The sequence below is a fragment of the Notolabrus celidotus genome, chromosome 10 (genome assembly GCF_009762535.1).
Source record: "Notolabrus celidotus isolate fNotCel1 chromosome 10, fNotCel1.pri, whole genome shotgun sequence".
NCBI lineage: Eukaryota > Metazoa > Chordata > Actinopteri > Labriformes > Labridae > Notolabrus > Notolabrus celidotus.
This window is the reverse complement of record NC_048281.1, coordinates 28,892,070-28,914,941: the sequence shown is the minus strand read 5'-3', so window position 1 is coordinate 28,914,941 and position 22,872 is coordinate 28,892,070. Positions and strand designations below refer to the sequence as shown.

Here is a 22,872-nt window from a genome sequence, read left to right as displayed (position 1 = left end):
ATTTATTTACTGTTGACTGTTGTTTTTTACTGTTGGTTATGCTGTAAGGTGACCTTCAGTGTCCAGAAAGGTGCCTACACTGCAAAAACTCAAAATCTTACCGAGTGAAATTGTCTCATTTTTAGTCAAAATGTCTTCTCCCACTTGATTTAAGATAAATTTACTTAACAAGTAACATTTGAGCAAGATAGAGGGACTTGTTTTAAGACATCTTAAATATCTTGTTAATTGAAACAATCTTGAAATGATCTTGTTTTGAGTTGTAATTTAGAAGAAACAAGGTTTATTTTACATTTCATACATTTGTCAAGCTGAGATCTTATTTGTAGAAGACGGATAATCTTGATTTAAGACAAATCCTTAACTTGATTTAAGTAAATGCATTTTATTGGAGAATCTATCAGAAAACAGCTCTATTGATAAAAGAAAGAAAGAAAGAAAAGTTGTTTTTTTAAGGGTGGGTTTCAGTTTTCAGGCACTGTTTCTTCTAAATCAGATAAAAATATCCATCCTCAAACTACATGCACACAATGAAACACCTACTTTTGAGCAAAACTGGCTTATCCTAAAAAACAACATGACTGAATATTAGTATATCCAGCTCACTATGAGAAGACATTATATCTCAAAATGCTCAAATTAAACTTTGTAATCCTATTTCAAGTACAAGATGGTCTTACACCTAGAGAAGTGCCGCAATAATACAACTCAAATTAAGGTGAATATATCTCAAATGAAGAAGTTGACATGAAATGTATTAGTGCAAAAATATTTTTTGAGTGAAAAAATATTAATTGTTATCATTCCTGTCTTATTCTGAGACACTAAGCTTTAAAACACTGGTAAAATATTGCTTAAAATAAGTTTCCCCTGCTAATTTTAAGATCACAGTTTTCTAATTATTACGTCTTATTTTAAGAAATCTTATCAAGCAAATTTTCACTTGTTCTATTGGCAGATTTTTTAGCTTATTTCAAGGTAAAAGTACCTTGAAATATGTTTTTTTTTCTTGTTTTTGGAGGGGCATTTTATTCACTGTATAAATAAAATATCTTATCATTATCATTATATTTATTTATTCAGAAGAGGGACAATGTGCATCAATCAGCATTCAGACAATGTGGATGTATCTGAGTTAGCCAATTTTCACTGGCAGCTCCTTATTATAAATATATATAATTAAATCAAGTCTAAAGAAGGACTGGTCTCTCTCACTTTTATGTCTGTGTTGGACTATAGCAATGTCTTACACATCCTCTCAAAGCTCACACACTCTGGACACGGTGTATCAGTATAATTTATTTATCAAAAAGTAATACCGGTGTTAGCTAACTTTCTGGCTCAGTCACTTCTTTGCTTTTTAAAGTCACCAAAATTCTTCCCACAGTTTGGTTTTGTTCCTTCGATCTGTGTAACGTGTTTCTCCGTCTGAGGGCTCCACTTTCTGTTCTTTATAACTCATTCATCTCAGCGTTATTGCACCTGGAGGGATGCATTGAAAATTAAAGCTGAGTATCACTCATACAATCAGGGAGGTTAACCGTGTCTTAGATGAACTGAGCCAGATTGAGGTCAAGAAGCTTTACAGTGACACTAATAATGACGAGTCTGATGAGCTCTCATTTATTCAGATTGCAGTGAACCTTAGAGATCTGCAGGAGGCCGTAACCTGAGGAGACTTTCAGGACACTTAAGGTGATTTCCTTTCAGCTAATTGTGATTCCTCCCTCCTCAAGACACTGACCCAGAACGACTACGACAGCAGCAGGCTTGATCTGTTTTCTTAAGCTGATGTGTTATATGTTATCACAACTAAGATTCAAATAAATGTTTTTGCTTGTAAGTACATTTGAGCATATTTATATTAATATGTGTATTTGCATGAATGGATTTGTTTGTGTAGCACCTCAGATTTAAACTTCTTATATACTGATTTAAGCCGCAGCTGTTGTTTTTTATACAATAATGGTAGCGAGAGGTCGACCCATTTGGAAACTACATTTCCAGCATCCTTTCAATTCTATTGTGCTGGTTCATCAGCTCAGACATGTTGGACTCCACATTAGTTTAATGGAAAGCATCGAGTCAGACAGGTGGAAAGACAGGTTTGCAGACAGTCCAGCTTTCTGCCTGTCTGTCTCCTGGTTGTCATGGAAGCGCTGTGTAGTTACACCACAAATGTTGATGTCACCGTGGTCAGGTCAACGGGGAAACTATGACACACACACAAACATGCACACAGGCTGAAAGGTGACCTGCAGTCTCATGCATGGTCCAGCTGCTGTCAGGTCTGCATGAGCAGTTTGAAAGGTCTCCCTCTGGATTCTAATGAAATCAAACCTGTTTGTTCCACCAACGTTTGATGTCATCAAACAACAACCTTCTGGTTTATTTACATTCAGTCACGACCTGTCTGTAGTTGTATTGTTGTTTTATTAGACTTGGTCTGACAGTCCTGACTCTGATGCACTGTGCCATCAGAAACAAAAGACCTTCACAGGAAACATTCCAGAGGGTAATTCTTCTGTAACCTGATGACATTTTTTTGGGCAACATTGGCAGGTTACTAGTCAGATAATTACATCTAAATTAAAGAAAATAGGGGGCTCAGTTACCCAATGTTCTGATGTTAACTCAAATAAACAAGCAACAGGAAATGTATACTCTCTGGGATCTGTTCCTTTCACAAGGAGTTCATGATCTACACACTAGTGCCAAAAAACATTTCTAGAAGAGCAATATATTCCTTCAAATTGTGCAATAAATTGTTCTCCAGTTAAAATTTGTTTTTGTGCAATTTACTTTTTTCTACAATGCAATATATACAATATAAGAATATGCATTCACACAGTGTGATATACAATTTAACTGTACAATACACACTTTCTACAGTGGATATAAAGTGTTTACTGAGCAATATATACTTTACATTATTACACTTTTCACTGAATATACATTTTGACTGTGCAATTTCTTGTTTTCATTGTTAAACAGACACTTTTTAGAACAGATAAACAGCATTTACTTGAATATGTCCAGTTTGCATAGAGCCAAATACATTTTTCATTGTGAATTTACATTTTTTAACTGGGAAATATTCAAATTTCAAGTGTGTGATACTATTTTTACTGAATAATATATGTTTACTTTTTTTTAAAGTTATATTTTTGGGCTTTTTTGCCTTTATTAGGATAGAACAGCTGAAGAGAGACAGGAAATGTTGGGAGTAGAGAAAGGGGGAAGACATGCAGCAAATGGTTGACCGGCCGGGAGTCGACCTGGCGACCTCTGCGACGAGGACTACAGCCTCTATACATGGGACGCTTAGACCACTAGGCCACCAGCACCCCAATATATGTTTACTTGTCTAGTTTGAACTGGTCGTTGATTGAATGTCTGCTACTGGGCTTCAGATGCCTTGATGTTGAGGACTTACAGTGAAGCACTTGATATCTTGCACACTATGATTTTTGATCTCCTGTATTTCCAAAGAAAAGCAAAGAAAAGGTTACAACTGCAAGAATTTTTTAAAAAGTTAACTAGAACTTGCATGTTTTATTTCTCTCTGCATCTGAAAAAGTTAGAAAAGCAGTCTGCTCTCTTAACGGTCACTCCTCTTTTAGCTCTCGTTAATGTTGCAGGGCGTAATAAAACATGCAATCTTCTGATAAAGAGGCTGAGTCACATTAGATGGTGGTTTCATTTCTAACCTCAGTTAATGTGTCTGACTGTGTTTAATGAATGATAAATGATGACTTGTTCCAGTCTGTTGCTTTCAGCAGCAACTATTTGACAGAATCAGGGATTTAATTTGTATCACTCTCAGAAAGTGATGCAGAGTGTATTTGTGCGACTCTAATCCTCTCGTGTATATGGCTGACATCATGTTGTTTGGTTTACATACTGCAGCAGGGATTATACTGGAGCACACACACACGGTCACACACACACACACACGCACGGTCACGCTCACACACACAGAACAAGAGGTAAACTGGAGCTTGGTCTCTCTATCTAACCTTCACTTCAGGACGCTGTGACTTCTATTCTGTCTTTAAATAGCTGCTCCATCAGGACCTGACACTTACTATTCAAGGTGAGACCCAGCTTTCACACTCAAATCCAGGTCTGTATGGTGGCGCTAACTGCTACTGCCAACACATTTACAAACCCAAGGGTCAAACCTAATGACCCAACTCACTGTTACACGACTCACAAAATAAGACATATGACTGTTTCAGCATGGAAAGAAACCCCTGTTTCTAATCCTTCAATCCTGATTTTAATATTCTATTGCCTCTGTGTGGATGTTGCAGAGTGCAGATTGATAAAATTATGTTGCAAGAATAAAGGCTGCAGCAACTCCAGAGTAGGGCTTGGCGATAAAACGATAACGATCATTATTGTGATATTATTTTTCTCAATATAAATATGACAAATGTACGATGTAGGTCTGTACTTTGCTATAAATAACACAATTTAAGGTGGAAGTTTGGAGCCATAAATAAATGGACCTTGCCCCGGGCCGTACTTTGGACATGCCTGTTATAGAGCATCATCATCATCATCATCATGATTTCTTACCCTGAAAGTTGATGATATTGGATGGTGGTCTAAAATGAATCCCTGGCACTCACATTATTAATGTATAAATCTTGTTTATATCATTGGTAAAGGAAAAAAAAAGAGGCTACAATGGGGTTTAAAGAGGCTTTATGTGATTGGTTGTTTTTCGTCAACACTGTTCTGTTTCCCCAGTAACCATCAGAAACTCCTGGAAGTCACTGCGCCATGCCAAGAAATAATCCTGCTTTAAAGGTAAAGGTAGGTGAATATTGTTACGTTGGGATAAGCCGACGCTCGCTGTTGCACCCTGTTAATAGTCTTTATGCTAAGCTAAATGTAGCTTGGTATAATATCTTGGCAAAGGGTAGATGTGTGTATCATCGCCAGTAAAAAGGTCTTAACTGTGATGTAAGCTTCAAACAAACTTTTAAACTTTTAAATATTTTCATGGATAATCTCGTCCAACTCTGTGAAATAAGCTGCAGAGGACACCCAAAGGTTTGAGCTCTCCTTAAAAACACAAAGTTATTTTGAATCTGAGCAAACATTCGTAAAATGATTCTTCTTCCTGCCTGTGCAGGAAGTATGAAAATCACAGAGATTAAACCAGATGTTCCTCTATTACAGACTGTCGGGGATTAACACACAAACACACACATATACACACAACTGCATGTAGGTTACCAGGCAGGCTGTGCAGGATTTGGTGGGAAATGATTGGTTGAGCCAGAAGGGGATTGCGGGATTGGGATTATAATCCACAGATAAGTGTGTTTGTGTGTGCGTGTGTGTTTTTGTGTGCGTGTGTGTTTTTGTGTGTGTGTGTGTTTGTGTGGTGTAGCTCAGTTAGTATAATCTGTGGTCTAATAATGGAGATTACGACTTGCACTCTTCTGAACATCTACTGACAGTCGTCTGACTTCCCCTCCCTGCTGAGAGAAAGGCTGAACTTCTCTGACCTCCCTGTGACTGTGTGTGTGTTCAGCATGCATGCGTGCGTGCGTGCGTGTGTGTGTGTGTACAGAAGAAAGTTTAAGCATGAAAGTTCGTTCTCAGACTTAACTCATGGTGTCCGTTTATTGAACTAGCTCCCCACGTCACCAGGTTTATGTAGGTGCCAGGATGTGAATATAACTGTCCACTGACTATTAATAACATCAACTTTATGAGGAAAACGCACACTGTGTGATTTCATTATTCATTATAGTGATGAGTGCAATAAATATGCAAATATCAAAGAATGCATGTTAGCTGTAACTCATACTTTCTTTGTGGTGGGCTGCTGTTTTTCTCTGGGTGCAGCATGTTCCTCCCATAGACTGTATAAATAATGGACGTAGTATCTGTGACGTCACCCATCTGTTTCTGAAGAGCTGTTTTGAAGCCAATCGTCGGCGGCAGCCATATTGGAAATGTTGAACTCAACATAACTGCTTTCAAGCTAGTGTGAGGTAAAGAAGCGGGCTTTGAGCCTCCTCACCAACAGCTATAGTGTTCCCGCCTGTCAATCAAGTCAGCTGCTCCTCTTGTAATGGAAAACTTGTAATCTTAATAAGTTTGAAATTGCCACAATATGAAAATGTGTGCCGATCGATAAATTAACTATCCAGACTACATTCGTATTTAGTACCAGGCTGTAAACATGTTTATTTCTGCTGTAAAGATCTTTTTTTTATCTGTGTGTATCTGGTTTCTGGTACTTCATGAGCCAGCCTCAAGCGGACACTCTAGAAACTGCAGTTTTTAACACTTCCTCATTGGCTTCAATTCTCGCGGATGGAGGTTGCCTCTTGGTCCCTCCTGAATCCAAATAAATCCAACTAGCATTTTTTAGCTGCTTGATAAACCTGGGAGAAACTGAAAGCTAGCTTGAACTTCATGTGAGAGCATCAAAGTGGTGTGAAACATAGACTGTATGACACTAAAGGCTGATTTATACTTCTGTGTCGCCCCTACACAGCAGGGGCAGACAATGATAGCCGATCGCCTGCTTCTGGCCTCGCTACGATCTCTGTTTACTTTTCCACAGCGATTCAGAGCGTGTTATGTTAATCTACAGCTGATACATGTTGCTGTTTATCAAACAGACATGATTACATGAAGAATAGAGAGGAGGAGATGAAATACACGGCCGATATGCGGGATCCCGGAAGTGGTGTGAATGCGGGAAATACAATGCCACTGAGCGGACCAATCACAGAGCTTGCGTTCTGCGTCGGCTCTACGGGGAGTTACATTTTGGAGGAGGTGCATGTCAGCTACGTGCGTAGGCTTTGGCATAGGTACGGGAGCTACACAGACCCCCGGCGTAGGGTACGCCGTTGATTCAACGCAGAAGTATAAATCAGCCTTAAGGATGTAGTGTCGGTTTTTGAAGCAGAGTTTTGAAGCCTATTGTTGGGAGTCCCCATATTGAAAATGCTGGAGTTGACTCTACGACCAAAATGACCAATAAAAACCTACAAGATCTGTTTTAAGCAACAGTCAGACTGTTATGGCCCTTAGCCCTACTCTACTCGACTTGACCCGACTCTACTCAGTTTGTGTTGCGTTTCCACGGGCGCGGTACCTCATGTCAGATACTGTTTTTTCGTACCTGCTCTGCTCTGGTTCCGAGCGAGCTGAGGCGATACTAGAAGGTGATGTCAACGGACTGCCGGACACTGATTGGTCAGAGAATGTCATCACCGAAGAGTCATGAGCGCGATGCCCAAAGCAGGAATCAAACCCGCCATTTTCAACAAACAACATCAGTACCGTACAATGTCTGCACGCAAAGTTTCTCAGTGGTTCCTCCTCTCTCGCTCAGCCTGTGAAAAAAACACAGACCGAGCAGCAAGTACACCATTTCCTACATGTCCTCCATTGTATGTGATTGTTGTGTGTGTGTCGCGTCCAAAATGACATGATCGAGTTTCACGCAGCAGTGTTATGACAACCTCGCCCACCATGAGTCGGTACCCGGGCTGGTGGAAAAGAAACCCAAACCGAGTCGAGTCGAGTAGAGCAGAGTCAAGTCGAGTAGGGCTGGAACTGTGTAGTGGAAAAGGGTCATGAGACTGTCTACCTCTTCACCACTAATCTTTATGACTATTTGGTAGACTATAACACAGTCTTATCTCCATATGACTACCTCTATAGGCTTTACATTTCAGAGATTCCAACAGAGGCTACAGAAGTACTGGGAGCCAACACAGAGACAGAGGGAGCTTTTCTCTTTAGACTCCAGCTCAATAAAACTCGAGCCATCAGCCACTAGGGACACACTTTTGAGGAAGAGACAAACTGGCCATGGTTGACTCAGCAGTGCTTCTACACAGGACCAGGATCCTGTGGGGAATGTTTTGAGGCTGTGGGAATCCTGGCTCCAAAGCAAACAAACCTGGGCTAAAATGCTTATTCGTTGTTTGTGTATAGTGAGTCATTAGCAGGGAAGCAAATACACAACAACCAAATCACTGATACAGTGCACCTAGAACTGCAGGACTACAAATGATACTGCAGCACAGGTACTCCAGGTAAGCATCAAAAGTATTCACCATGAAGACTTGAAGCTGCTACCTGAAAACCCTAACCCGTCTCGAAAGACGATAACAAGGCTATGACATCACTTCCTTCTCCACATGCTGACTCATCAAAGATTCAACAGTTTCTCCACTCAACTAATGGAAGAAGAAACATGAGACAAACACAGAAACGAACACCTTGGTGAGGAGGTGGATTAAAGCAAGGACACACTGATTAGTTTCAAGGTTTTCTGAACGACATACTTCAGTTCAGAAAGAGTGACATCACAGATGAGGAGGAGGAGGAGAGAGAGAGAGGAGGATGTGGAGGCTAAAGTTTTGTCTCAGTTTCTATATAAAGGCCACCTTTCACCTTCAGGATAAAGGACGCTGTGACTTTATTTGATAAACTTTCCTGTCTTTTCCTGCTGGCACAGAAGTAATGTCACTAAACTAAGCCAAATAAATCTGAAAACAAACTTTTATTCTCTCTGTTTTTGACCCTTCGTCCACATCAAACCAACATTTTTACACCAAAGAAAGGAGCTCTTTGGATTTGTCTGTCTCCTCTAAACCACGGATCCACCACACATCAGTGACATGATGACGTTTTCTTTCATTACCATAAACACACACTGCAGTTTATTTTGACTGCGTCCCTTGCATCCTGCCCTGCTGCCATAAATACTCACGAGAGCCCCACTGTGTATATATCCACTGATGAAAATAGTCCCAGGTAGAGGGGCAATTTGCTCTGTTTGGACAAAGTTAGCCAAATGTAATCTGTGGTGAGATGTTCTAGGAAATAATAAAGACTATTTAAAAATGGAACCATATATCTGTGAGTAGTTTTTAAAGATGAATTTGTACTGTGGGAATCATTGAGTTTACAGTTTAATTTTTTATGTTTAATGCTTGAAGATGGTGAGAAAAGTTACAATGCTTGTTCACATACCGGGATAATAAATCTGATTCTGTCTCTGAATCTCAAAGCTAGCAAAGTCAGACAGTAGTAAAAGCAAGACTCACTCGAATCTGTGAGTAAGAAGAATAAACACCCAATATCACAATATTATTTCATTAAGGAGAAAAACTTCTGGGGGGTTTTAGTGTGAGAAAATATCCTGTCAGACAACTCAGCTGTCGTCATTGACTTCTATTTGTGTTTATTTCTATTAGACTGGTATGTGAAATGAAACTGCAAAAGTTACAGTTTTCTAGGTTAAAAGTGAACCTTTATGACCTTTCTGAACGAAATCATGAGGATAGCTGAACAGGAGTCAAACTAGAGCAGGAAGAGAGAGGAAAACACTAGTTTTTACACTTAAGGGTTGGATATTTAGGTGTGGTTATCCTACTTTTATTTAAATATGAAGCTACAACCCACAGACTCTTGGCTTGGCTTAGCTTAGCATAAAGACCAGAAACAAAGGAAAACAGCTTGGCTTAGTCTATGTAAGCTACAGGTACAGACGCAGTGACTTCCAAGTGTCTCTGCTGCCTAAAACTAAAAACTCTGGGTATAGTTGTACATACTTTGGTATGAATCAAACATACAAACTAAAATATACTAATCAGGTTGTTGAAAGTGCTACTAGGTGGGTTTTGTAACCTTTCAATATCAATCCATCAATCAATCAATCTTTATTTGTATAGCGCCAAATCACAACAAACGTTATCTCAAGACGCTTTTACAAACACAGGAGGTCTAGACCACTCTATGTCAAATTATGACCCAACTTCAAGACAGGGTAAGACTCAGTCTGACCTCACCTTAATCCATCATGAGCATTGCACATCGCAGTATTTAGCTAGTTACAGTGGCGAGGAAAAACTTCCTTTTAACAGGCAGAAACCTCGAGCAGAACCAGACTCATGTAAGACAGCCATCTGCCTCGACCGAGTTGGGTCTGGAAAGACAGATAATAGAGCCGGGTAAACTGTTTCCCCCCCGTTTCCAGTCTGTAATAGGAAAGGTACCATGTCATGTAGCAGTAGTTGCTTGATGACATAATCTGAGGACTCCACAACATAATCAATCACAGACAAACACAGGTGCATTGAGACGTATTCAAAAACACTATGAAGAAAGCATTGCTTATTTTGGTGTCAGAAGGGTTGGAACAAAATCCTCACTTGCAGTATGCCATTTAAATACGATATCCGAAATCAAAGTGTATATCATATTGATTTCTATAAAATCCTTTGAGCTTCTTAAATTTTTTTCAGTTGCTTTGACACTTTTTTCCACCTTTTTTCATTCCTTTACAAACAACAACGTTGGCCTTAATTCCAACTCAAAAGCCTTAACAAGTGCCAAATCTCCAATGAGCCAAGTTTGCCAACATTTTGGTCTTTATGCTAAGCCTGTCTAACTGGTTCCTAGCCGTAGTTTTGTATTTTATTATCAGATATAAGAATAGTGGAAGGCTTCCAACCTCGCAGTACATCAGTCCAAAATGCACCATGTGATGAAGACAAGCTGATAGACAATGAGAGGGGAGAGACTCTGCCACTGTTGTCCTTTCTTCCGTTGGTTCACCGTGGACTTTTTGATTTTTGAAACCTGAAAACAGGAGCACGATTCCTGTAGACGTCTGACTGTGTGTTTGTCACAAAGGTGAAACTGACAAACCTCCTGCAGCCTCCACACTGACAGCAGAGTGTATATGTGTGTATTTGTGTATCAGTGTGACCTTCACAATCACAGTGTGTATGTGTGTAATACCTCAGAGACACAAGTTGCGAGGAAACACTTCATCACTGCCGTCCTATTTACACACACACACACACAGGCACTTTCTCTTTCCCACACACTAACTCAACTTTCTTTTTCTCCTTTCACACTCTGCACACACTCCTAACCTCTCTCAGACCAGGCTCTAATTATGTTTTGATAATAACCACCCAATCACGTTTGATTATTGTCATCACATCCTCTTTGTCATGATGCAAACTTAATTACAAAGTCTAGGGACAACCTGGGGAGCAGGCGCACACGCCAGCTTACACACTTGACACACAGGTAGCTCCATAAATCACAGCAGACAGAATGGGAGTAATGATGTTGCTAGCTGTTAGCACTCTGTTTGGAAGGCAGCACCTTGCTAGCTTAGCACAGTCACACTTAGTACTGTACATGTACTGCAGTAGTCTCAGAAGTATCCCTGTGGGGAAACACAGTTACACAACTACAGAACTACTGAGCGAGCACAAAAATAATTTGAGCAGTTTGCGGCTTGAGCCAAGATTTTGCCGAAGAAATGATTTCTGAGTTCAGAACAAGTTTTTGTTGGTGTTAGGAACTAAAGCTGGACTGATACCACGCTCATCTCTTGAGAGTCCTCACCTTTGTGTATCTCTGAAATTGGACAACCAAGATATAGCATACTGGATCATTAGCTTCCAATGATGCTACAGGTGTGCCTTTTTTATCCAAACAGAGCTTAGCTAGCTGTTACCTTCTTTTTCTGTTCTTTATCACAGACTGTAAAGAACATGGATGCAGCTCTGAAGCCCACAGACAGCAGTTGGAAATTCTGTTTTAACCTAACTTTTGGTCAACTGAGGAAGAGGCAAAGAGGCAGAGTTCAGGCTGGCCTTTAGCCTCCTTGCTAACAGCTACAATTAGGGTTGCCAACTTTCTCACTACTAAATAAGGGACAGGTGCACGGTGCCATATTGGTGTGAGCATTATGTGTGAATTCAGCGTATATTAAAGGTGACATATCATGCAAAATCAACTTTTTAATGGTTCTCTACCTGAAATATGTTTCCCTGGCATGTCTGCAAACCCCCCGAGAATGAAAAAAATCCATTCTGCCCCTGTTCTGATTTCTCCACCTTTCTGTAAATGTGTGTGAAACGAGCCGTTTCAGACTTCCGTGTTTTTGTTACGTAACAACAATATCCGGTCTGTCACGGAGTCAGAGCTCGGAGCTTGTTCAGCCCATAGACTGTATAAAATAATACTGAATCCCCCCTCCGTTTTTCATTACCTGCACAAATGTGTGCTAACAAGGAGCTTAGGAGGGAGGCATGCTAGTTGTAGGCTGTCTTAATAAACACAAAGGTCGGTTTTACTCCCCACGTCTGCAGATTTGAAGATCTAGTGGATGATTTTTATTTATCATGGATAAGTGCTAGTGCTAGTTAGCATAGCCACATAGCTACATGTTTGTAGCTGTGTACCAAGACACACGTCGACATACTGACAAATAAAACAACAAGAAACACTAAATCTGTGACCAATCCTTCAGAAAGGTCCTGCTACAGGCGCCTCTCCGTCAGGATCAGATTCAGAGGGTTGAAGTAACGTGATCTCTGAGCAGCCGTGTATATTCAGCCAACACGTAAACATTAGATCAACGTGCTGGACAGCCGAGGCACATCCACTTCCTGAGGGGGCGTGGTCAGAGAGAAAACAGAGTGTTCTGAGGAGGACTGAAGAAGAGGGCTTTTCAGGCATGCCAAAATCGGATTTCAAAGTGTTTTTTTGAGCATAAACTTTAAAGATATGTTTTGGGGACCTCTTAGACCAATATATATTGATGAAAAAAGCGTGATATGTCACCTTTAATGTATTACTTTACAGCAGTTGCAACCATTGTTCTGTTTAAGTGATAGGTGTTTTCTTGAGAGTTTAACTTGACTTTATTGGATTGGAGTGTCCTGGTCTCCCAACTGTGTGTGCGGAGTGGGCAGGGCTTACCAAAAAGCGTAGTTAATCCTTTTGGTTTCATTTTCACATAGTTAAGCATCAGGACTGGTACGTCTTGTCGGTGAGTAATTGTATACTGGCAGTGCTGATGTTTCAAACAAGAATTGATGTAAACTTATGTTAGTTATTTTTGAGTTGTGTTTTGTGCTTATATTGCAGGTTTACAACCTAATTAAGAGTCATATAACTTCTAACCACCGAGTTTCGGCCGGCAAGTGTGCGTTTGATGTGTACCAGTGTGCAATAAAAGTAAAAAAAAAGGAGACCCGAGTTGTGTCCGCCATATCTGTTCTGACAACCCTTCCAGAGAGGAGTTTATTAAACTATAGCAGGTGGATTAGTAAGAATCTGGACAATTAATATTCTGATTCAACTGGAAATGCAGAAAGTGTGTATATTCCCTTTAATCCATATTGTATCATTATGCAACCTCATATGAATAAACCTCAAAGAAACCACAATTTGGCTCTTTACATCAAAAAACAGACAAAAGAAAAATTAAATGCAAAAGAGGAGTATGACTCCCCAAATTTACTTTTACTTTCTCCATACTTTTTGCTGCTCTTGACTTGACAGCTCTGTGCTGCATCTGTTTCTTGAGTCTGACTATTTAATGGCCATCAAAGAGAAAATCCTCTCCACACTTTTTCGCAGGCGCTGTATAAAACTGATGCGCGTGAGGGGGGCCTGTGATTGGATGACAGGCAGTGTGATTGGCACATGATCTGCCACTGCTGTTGTATCTGATCTAGGATCTGTAGAGTGCAGTCTGCTGTATTTACAAGAGTTAATAGTCAATATACGGGACAATTGAGGTCCCGTATGAAACAAACCAATTTAGCCTAATATACGGGATGTTCCGGATAATACGGGACAGTTGGCAACCATAGCAACAATGTGCCTATCTGCCAGTCAAGTCAGTCACACCATTAATTATGCAAAACGTGTAACCTTTACAGATTCAAAACAAGTGAGCTTTAAAAAAATAAATCCCTCAAACAGTTTTTACAAATAGTGACCCAAACAGTTTTTTGTACCTGGCTGTAAACATGTTTATGTCTGTTGTAAAAATTGGCATTTAAACATGTGTGTTTATGCTTGTTGGCTTTTAAAGCCAGCCTCAAGTGGACAATGCAGCTTTTCCATTTCCACATTGGGTTCTTTTTCCAACATGAAGTTGTCTCTTGTTCTTTCTGCCAAGCTAAGCTACACGGCATCTGGCTCTGGCATCATATTCCATGTACAGACATTAAAGCATCCATCTTCTCACCTAATTATCCAAAAGAGAAGTGCGAAAGTGCTTTCCAAAACTTTAATCAATAACTTGAAAATCTTTTGAATTATGAATCTGTGAGTAAAAGGACGTAAAAATTGGAAACAGCAATAAAAATGTCTTGAATTAATCATGTGCTTAATTAAATACTTATGTGACATTCATGTCCCCGCTTCTTTAACAGGGGAGTGATAAAGTTGTTACGATGAGCTCATTACACCTGCCTGCTGTCACTCTACACACATACACACACACACACACACACACACACACACCCACACACACACGCTCTCATGCCCACATGATGCACAAAGAGCTACATTTAGTACAGAAACAACAGTTTGGGCTTCGTCCATGTTTGTCCGAGTGTTCTCTCTGCAGGTTTCCAAAGTAATCTGTCCTGACGTAACAACATGCTGCTCCTCAATCTGCCCACTGCTGGAGTCCTGGCACACGCACACACACACACACTCCCAAATTCAAACACACACGCAGTGTTTAGTAATGTTGTCATGCTCTATAAATAGGTAAAATTGATTTGTGAGTAGGAGAACAAGAGATTGTGTTACAGTACAATGAAATCTTCCTTTACTGTACAAATGGACAATGCACACTAACAGTTCAGTGGCGTGGACTCAAAGCTGCACACACACACACACACACACACACCTGTAGACCAGCATTCATAAGAGCATCCTAACAACATTATAGCCACATGACTGGCCAGTTAGTACAGTCTAACAGCCAGGTTGGGTAAGAAGTAGTGAGTACAATCTACCCACAGGTTACGACAGTCTCAAGACAGGATAAATGGTCTCACAGCAGATTAGTGTAACAAAAGGTTAGTACATTTAAAGGTATTAAAGACGGTCAAACAAAAGGTTTAATCGATCTACCAGCAGGATAAAGGTGAACAAGATCCAGGTGAGTCAGTCTTATGAAGAGTTATTGGCATTAAAAACTAATGAGCAAAGATCATGAGTTAAAACCTGCATGTGAATATTTCTTTGGCTACCCTGCACGCTGGTACAATTCAACAACCCAGTGTAAAGTTGCACAAATATAAGGCGGTATAAGCACAGCAACATGTGACAGTCTAATAGTAGGTTAGTATGACTGAACATCTGGATAGTGCCGTCTGCTCAAAAGCCATCATCCCTGATGGTATGAGGATTCATAAGTTCACATGCCATGGGTAGCTTACATATCTGGGAAGGCACCGTTAATGCTCAACGCTATATACAGGTAATGGGACAACACGTGCTTCCATCCATACAATGCCTGTTTCAGGAAAGACCTTGAGTAAAACAGCAAGAAGATGCCAAACTACATTTTGCACAACAGCTTGGCTCTACAGTATAAGAATCCACGTACTTCACTGACCTACCTGCAGTCCAGACTTGACACCTATCAAAAACATTTGGTGCATCATGTCACATAAAATACGACAAAGGAGACCCTGAAGTGTGAAGCAACTGAGATCCTAAATCATAATTTAACTTCTCAAAAGTCCAGAGACTGCTCTCCAAGGTTCCCAAATATTTATTACAGAGTGTTGTTAAAAGAAGAGGTGATACAACACAATGGATCACATGTCCCTGTCCCGACTGTTTTGGAACATATTGTAGACACTAAATTTAAAATGAGCATTGCTTTTTGATAAAACAATAAAGGTCTTCAATTTAGGGGTGCCGTTAGCCTAGCGGTCTAAGTGCAAGCCCCACAAACAGAGGCTATAGTCCTCGTTGCAGCGGTTGCAGGTTCGACTCCGGGCCTCTACCATTTGCTGGATGTCTTCCCCCGCTCTCTACTCCTCAAATTTCCTCTCTCTCCAGCTTTCTTATGACATAAATGCCTAAAAACATATCTTTACAAAATAAATACCTTCAGTTTTTAACATTTAATATGTTGCCTTTGCATTATTTTCAATAATTAATGCTTTAAGTGATTTGCAAACCATCAAATTCTGTTTGTATCAACATTTAAACAGCATTACAACTTCTATTAAATTAGGGTTGAATTATAAAAGGGTCTTACATGAGTATTTTACAGTCTAACAGCTGGTGAAAGTGGTCTATTCACGGGTTCATTCAGCCTAACAGCAGTTTATGTCACTTTAATAGCAGCTCAGAATGATCTAGCAGCAGGACAGTGCAGCTCAAGAGCTGCTTAGCACAGTCAGCAACTAGTTAATTTACCAGCAGCAGCAGGTTAAAATTGAATATGAGATGATTGAATCAGTAAAACGATTGGTTAAGAAGATGCAACCACAAGTTAGAGGTAAGCAAAATCTAAGAGGACACTACTGTGCAGCATCAGAGTAAAGCAGTCGAACAAATGTTAAGTGTCGTCTTCTAGGATATAAATATCAGTGCATGGAGACCAGTATCATGTTAGGATGGTAAAACATGAAGAGAGTAAATCAAATAGAATGTCAGGATTCTCTTAAAACGAGTGTAAAAGTAGTGAAAAAAGTCATTAAAAGTAGTTGTCATTTAATATTCTAACTAGTCTAGTTGATCAAACAGTACGAAGGGCAATCTTACAACTGCATTAAAAGGTCAGGAAGCAGGCTGCTATTCCCCTCTGTCGACACACTTCAACAACTAATCAATCACCAGAGTTTAGAGGTTTCAAAACAACGAGCCAGCACAGTCTCAGCTCTGTCTCTTTCTTTTCTCTGATTGGATGTGAGGCTCAGACACTTATCTCTCTCTCCTCTGTCTTTAACAGAAGATTTCTGCTTTAATTAAGTGGATTAGAGGTAATTACACTCAGAGGCTAAGACACACGAGTTTGAAGACCTAACAACCAAACGAGGAGATTCAGGAAACCTCCTATCCTAGGAAGCAAGGGAGGAAAGAGAGGAACGGATAGGAGGATGGAGGTTTGCTCATTCTATGAACCGCTGGAGAGATGCATCACTGAAATCAGTTTTCATGTCATAAAGGGAAAGTGAGAAAAATGAAGGCAGGGCAGGAAAGTAGCGAAGAGGAAATGTAGAAGTAGGGAAGGAAGGGAGGTAATAGGTGAGGAAAGGAAAGAGGGAAGAAGGATGCTTTAAAGAAAGAAGGAAGTATAATAGATTGTACAATCCAGTTTTCAGGTATCTTTCTGTCGAGCTGTAGGGGGCACCACAGTCCAGCTGATCAGGGTCAACATCAGACTGAGCAACAAACACAAACACACACACAGACCCACACACAGGGTCAGTCAAACTGTCACCTGTGTGGAAATTAACAACATCTCCATGACAGAAAGAGAGAGAGACGAGGGACTAGTCGGGGTGAATCCCCTGTGTTTGTGTTTGTGTGCGTGTGTGTGTGTATGTGTATGTGTGTGTGTGTGTGTGTGTGTGTGTGTATGCGAGCCTGTGCAAGGGCTTTGTAAGGGATTATCTGACAATAATGAAGCATGTTCACTACATACGCAAGATTATACTGCCTGTCTGCCTGTCCCATCCACTAAAATAAATCTGTTATAGCTTTCATTTTTAATTCTTATGAAATTATAAAATAATTATGTTGAAGTGGAAGAATTCACCAGAAGGAAACAAATGGAGGCTGAGCATTGTTTTCTATTCTGGATTAGAGTCTAATTGTTTGGTTTATAATAAAAATGCTACACTGAAAAAATGTAGTTCCAAAGTCCAAAAGCCAGACTACATAAAAGTGTGACATAAGACAAGAACAAGCAGCTGATACTCATGTTTGAGAACTTAGGATCATCTAATGTTTGGAGTTAGAGAAGTTGCATATGAGTTTTATATCAATCTGTTATTTGATTAATTAACAGATAGCAGCTGTACAAGTGAGAAGTACTGAAACAATGAGACTTAGAATTATTCTTAAAAAATAAAAGATAAGAAATAATTGAAAGACAAAGAGGGGAGAGCTAAAAAGAGAGATGCGGTGATTAGGAGCAAATTCAGGCCTATTTTACTTATTAACTGTAGAACACTATAAAAACACTACAAACTAAAAAACACTTTAAAAATACCTCATTACAGTTTGAGTTCTGAGTTCAAATTGAAGATATTTTGAATTACTGATTAAAAGTAAAGGATTAAAGAATGAAATGTGCTTGAATCCACCACACACAAGTGAAGCATCTGCACAGTCTCAAGTATTTCTATGTAGCACTTGACTTTAATCTACTTTAAACTGCTTCTCTACTTTATTTTGGAGGAAATAAATACAAAAGTTTAAACATTTAACTTCAGCCTGTGGTTACTTATCATATGATTTCATATTAGTTTAGTTTATTTTATGTATTATTCATCGTGTCATGCACTGAAAAGGTGCCCAGCCCATATGGACTTACAAGACACCACAGAAAATACAGAACAAAAATGGAGCAACAACATAAGAAGAAAAATAAAAAGAAGAGAGCAGTTACAATACTGCACATGTCCAGCAATGACCTTAAGTAATTAAAAGGCATATTAATAAATTATAATCAGCACAAAAGTCTGTTTTTTAGTTATAGTCCATCTTTTCACTTGGTACTACACATTATTATTACAACAATATACATTTACCATCATTATTATAACCATTATAACATGATACCTTTTATTCTTTAGGTACGTTCACTATGATCATAATGAACCAATTTGGCTACCAGATTTTTACTCTTTTCATCCTATAAGGTAGAAATAATTCTGAATAGGTTACTTCTTCCACCATACAATAAATATGTACTGCAGTCTTAATGACACTTTTCATTATCATGACACATTGCCATGTTTAAGAAGGACATATCTCAGCCTATGTCATACTCTATAACCTGACAGCTGTAGTTTTGGACCCCTGGTGTCACTCACACAGCTTGCTCATTCAGGACTGTTCGTCTGACTGAGACTGAAGTCAAACTGGATTTCAGCGACAGAGTGAAACTGTTGAGGACAGGAACCAACAGAGACGCAAAGTGCAGACAAACACAAAGTGTTATACATCGTCCGGAAAGAATAGAAAACCCCAGATGGACACTTGGTGAGGTGTCAGAGTTAATGTTCCAGCTTCAAAGCGATCCGGACAACAAATGACGGACAGACGGACGCTGCGCCTCCGGAACATTTTTGGATTTAAGCTTCTGCTGCTCGTCTCCTTACCTTCAACTTGCATGAATACAATTTAAAACAAAGACGAGGAAGAGGAGGAAAATGAGGTGAAAGATACAGGTGATGAAGAGAAAAAAAGAGGAGGAGGAAGGTGACTTACCGGAGGAGGAGTAGGTGATGAATGGATGAAGAAAGTACAGTCCTGTAGGTTTAAAGCGCTGAACTCCGCTTACGCACGCACCTGCTGCAGATCACTAATCAGTAATCGATACTGAGACTGGGTCTGTGTTTCCTCACTGCAGGTCTTCATTGGATCAGTCAGCGGTCATTGCATCCATCAGGTATCCGGACACTGAGCAACTCTGTGGGATCAGCGGAGAACCGCGCGCTGTTCGCCGCACTGAGAGCAGAGCGGTGCGATTGCGCAGGCGCCACACGGAGGGAGAGAGAGAGAGAGAGAGAGAGAGAGAGAGAGAGAGAGAGAGAGAGAGAGAGAGAGAGAGAGAGAGAGAGAGAGAGAGAGAGAGAGAGGAGAGAGAGAGAGATGGGATTAAATTGCTTCCAATAAAAATAAAGAATTGGATTGATTTATGAGGGAAAAAATAGGCTTTCTAAACCAAGCTTGTTACCTGAGTGCATGTGTGTGTGTGTGTGTGTGTGTGTGTGTGTGTGTGTGTGTGTGTGTGTGTGTGTGTGTGTGTGTGTGTGTGTGTGTGTGTGTGTGTGTCCAGAGGTTTTGCTGTTGGCAAAAGGGGGATAAAATCTTGTTTAAAAAATACTGTAAATACTGGCTGCGTGACACACACATTGTTCTCAGGAGGGCTCAATATTTTCACCTCCCTCTGTTTTCACTGTCAACTCACCTGTTCAGGTGTCAGGTTAAAGGATCATTTCACAGTCCCCCAGCAGCTAGACATGAAGCGTTTCGTATCTTCTCTTTGAAAATGTGATTCATTCATGACCAAACAGCAACCAATCCCCTTTATTATGTGACCCAGCTTTAGAAAATTACTACGCCACGGCTGTGAGGAGAAAAAAAAGGTGATAAAACACACAACTTACAGCTTATAATCATTTAGCCAAACTGTGTGGGTATCATATATGGCACTGCGATGTTTCTCCACTAAACAGGCACTTCATTGGACAGACACTTTATCACCTTTGTTTCACTGAGAGGCATTTCATCATGTTTCATCACAAAGGAGGTCACTGTAAAGGGCACTTCATTACATTTCTCTTTAGAAGAGCACCATAGGGTGGGGTGCCAGGGGGGCAGCAGCACACTATAGAGAGCAATATATTATGTGTTCTCATTTGGATGGGCACATTATAGGGCTAGTATCATATTTTTCTAATGCAAATGCAAATAGAGGGCAATGCATCACAGTTCCTCTACTAGGAGAGAATACAAGAGGGAACTTCATTGCGTTTTCTCTCCTGGAAGGGCACTGCATATTTTCTCCACTGGCTAAGCTTCTAGAAGGCCATGGATCATGTTTTCTCCACTCGAGGGCACGACTTCAGAGCATTGGATCATGTTTTTCTCTGGAAAACATAGAGATGCCCCCCCCAGCCCCCCAAATGGCATTACATCACATTTTCTCTAATAGAAGAGCATTGTCAGATTGAGCTGCAGTAGCAGGCTAACTTTTGTATTTAAGAACACTTCGCTAGTTCAACTCAAACCTGGGGGGCATTTGAGTGGGAAGTACATGTTTTGAAGTTTATCCAGTTTGAGCTCGATGTAAAAGAAAATGCAAGTCTAAAGAATCTTTTGATCAAAGAGATCCCAGTGAAATCAATCAATTCCTCCATAAAATGTTGGTTTAATTTAAAATAATGATGGGAGCAGACTTTAATAATCAGACTGAGTCATGAGTGGACAGAACGGAGGAGTCTGAAAAAACAGAACATCAAACAGAATCTGATCAGAGATCTGAACTTTGACCTTACAACCAATGAGGGAGAACTTTTTCTACTTAAGCCAGAAAGTTTAATTTCCCACTTGATGATGATGTAAGTTAGTTGGTGGGTAAAACTTAAAACAGAACTTTAAAAACACTTAGTCACAAAGTGCTTCACAAACAAGACGGAAAACATACATACAACACTAGCAAGAAAAATGTGTACTCGACACATAAATGACCTTAAACTTGCAGCTACTGAGTTTAGGCTACGTAGAGAGCAGTTAAACCAAGCTTTGTTAGCAAACCCTGCATGTTAAGCACTCGATCCAGCATTCTTTAGGCTCTGTTTTTGGTCTCCACCAGGCCCTGAAATGCACATGTTGCTCTCTAGCTGCAAAATGTTGAGCTCTGCTCAGCAAGTCCTTCACTTTGTTGTTCTCAGCTCTGTGCTGTAAAGGCAATGTACTTTTATCACATTTTTACTAAAGAAGTGAAGCTGTTTGAGTGAATCAAAAATTGCAGGCTGTAAAAAACAACAACATGCTGAAAGTCACTAAAATGGTCCATCTAACTGAAGGGGACTGCAGAGTCTGGTGGTTATATTTTATCTCTTCAAGAAACCTCATTTATATATAAGTTAATAAGACAAGCTGCAACTATGAACACCCATGTATTTATATTTCATGCCTGCACCATAGACTGTATAAAATATGGACGTAGTATCTGTGACTTTACCCATCTGTTTCTGAAGAGCAGTTTTGAGGCCAATCGTCAGCGGCAGCCATATTGCTGCTGTCGAGCGAGTGTGATGTAAAGAGGCGGGCTTTGAGCCTCCTTGCCAACAGCTACAGTGTTCCTGCCTGTCAATCAAGTCAGCTGTGCCTCTCATTGGAAGACTTGTAATCTCAATATCTTTGAAATTGCAGCGTTAGAAAAAAATTCACCCCCCTAAAAGTGTGAGCCAATCTAGAAATTAGCTATCCAGACTACACTCATCTTGTGAACCAGGCTGTAAACATGTTTATTTCTGCTGTAAAGATCGGCTTTTTTGAATTGGTGTGTATGTGATTTCCAGTACTCCTGCAGCCAGCCTCAAGCGGACCGGAGGTTGCCGCTTGGTCAGAACATCAACAATGTATGTTAAAGGGACATATCACGCTTTTTTCATCAATATATATTGGTCTAAGAGGTCCCCAAAACATGTCTTTAAAGTTTATGCTCAAAAAAACACTTTGAAATCAGATTTTGGCATGCCTGAAAAGTCCTCTTCTTCATTCCTCATCAGAACACTATGTTTTCCCTCTGACCACGCCCCCTCCGGAAGTGGATGTGCCTCGGCTCTCCAGCACGTTGATCTAATGTTTACATGTTGGCTGAATATACACGGCTGCTCAGAGATCGCGTTACTTCAACCCTCTGAATCTGATCCTGACGGAGAGGCGCCTGCAGCAGGACCTTTCTGAACGATTGGTCACAGATTTAGTGTTTCTTGTTGTTTTATTTATCAGTATGTCGACGTGTGTCTTGGTACACAGCTACGAACATGTAGCTATGTGGCTATGCTAACTAGCGCTAGCACTTATCCATGATAAATAAACATCATCCACTAGATCTTCAAATCTGCAGACGTGGGGAGTAACACCGACCTCTGCCAGAAAGGCAGCAGGACCTTTTATGAAGGATTGGTCACAGATTTAGTGTTTCTTGTTGTTTTATTTGTCAGTATGTCGACGTGTGTCTTGGTACACAGCTACAGCTACAGCTACAGCTATGAACATATAGCTATGTGGCTATGCTAATTAGCGCTAGCACTTATCCATGACAAATAAAATCATCCA

The 22,872-nt window shown here is 40.1% G+C and overlaps 1 protein-coding gene across 1 annotated transcript in view; it reads right to left on the bottom strand.

Moving 5' to 3' along the window:
• Positions 1-19,499, bottom strand: part of znf385b (zinc finger protein 385B) — a 77,944-nt gene extending 58,445 nt beyond the window's left edge. Inside the window, exon 1 of the mRNA XM_034693341.1 lies at positions 19,288-19,499. The gene's annotated coding sequence lies outside the window, so the exon portion shown is untranslated. The remainder of the gene's footprint in view (positions 1-19,287) is intronic.
• Positions 19,500-22,872: the final 3,373 nt, after the last annotated feature.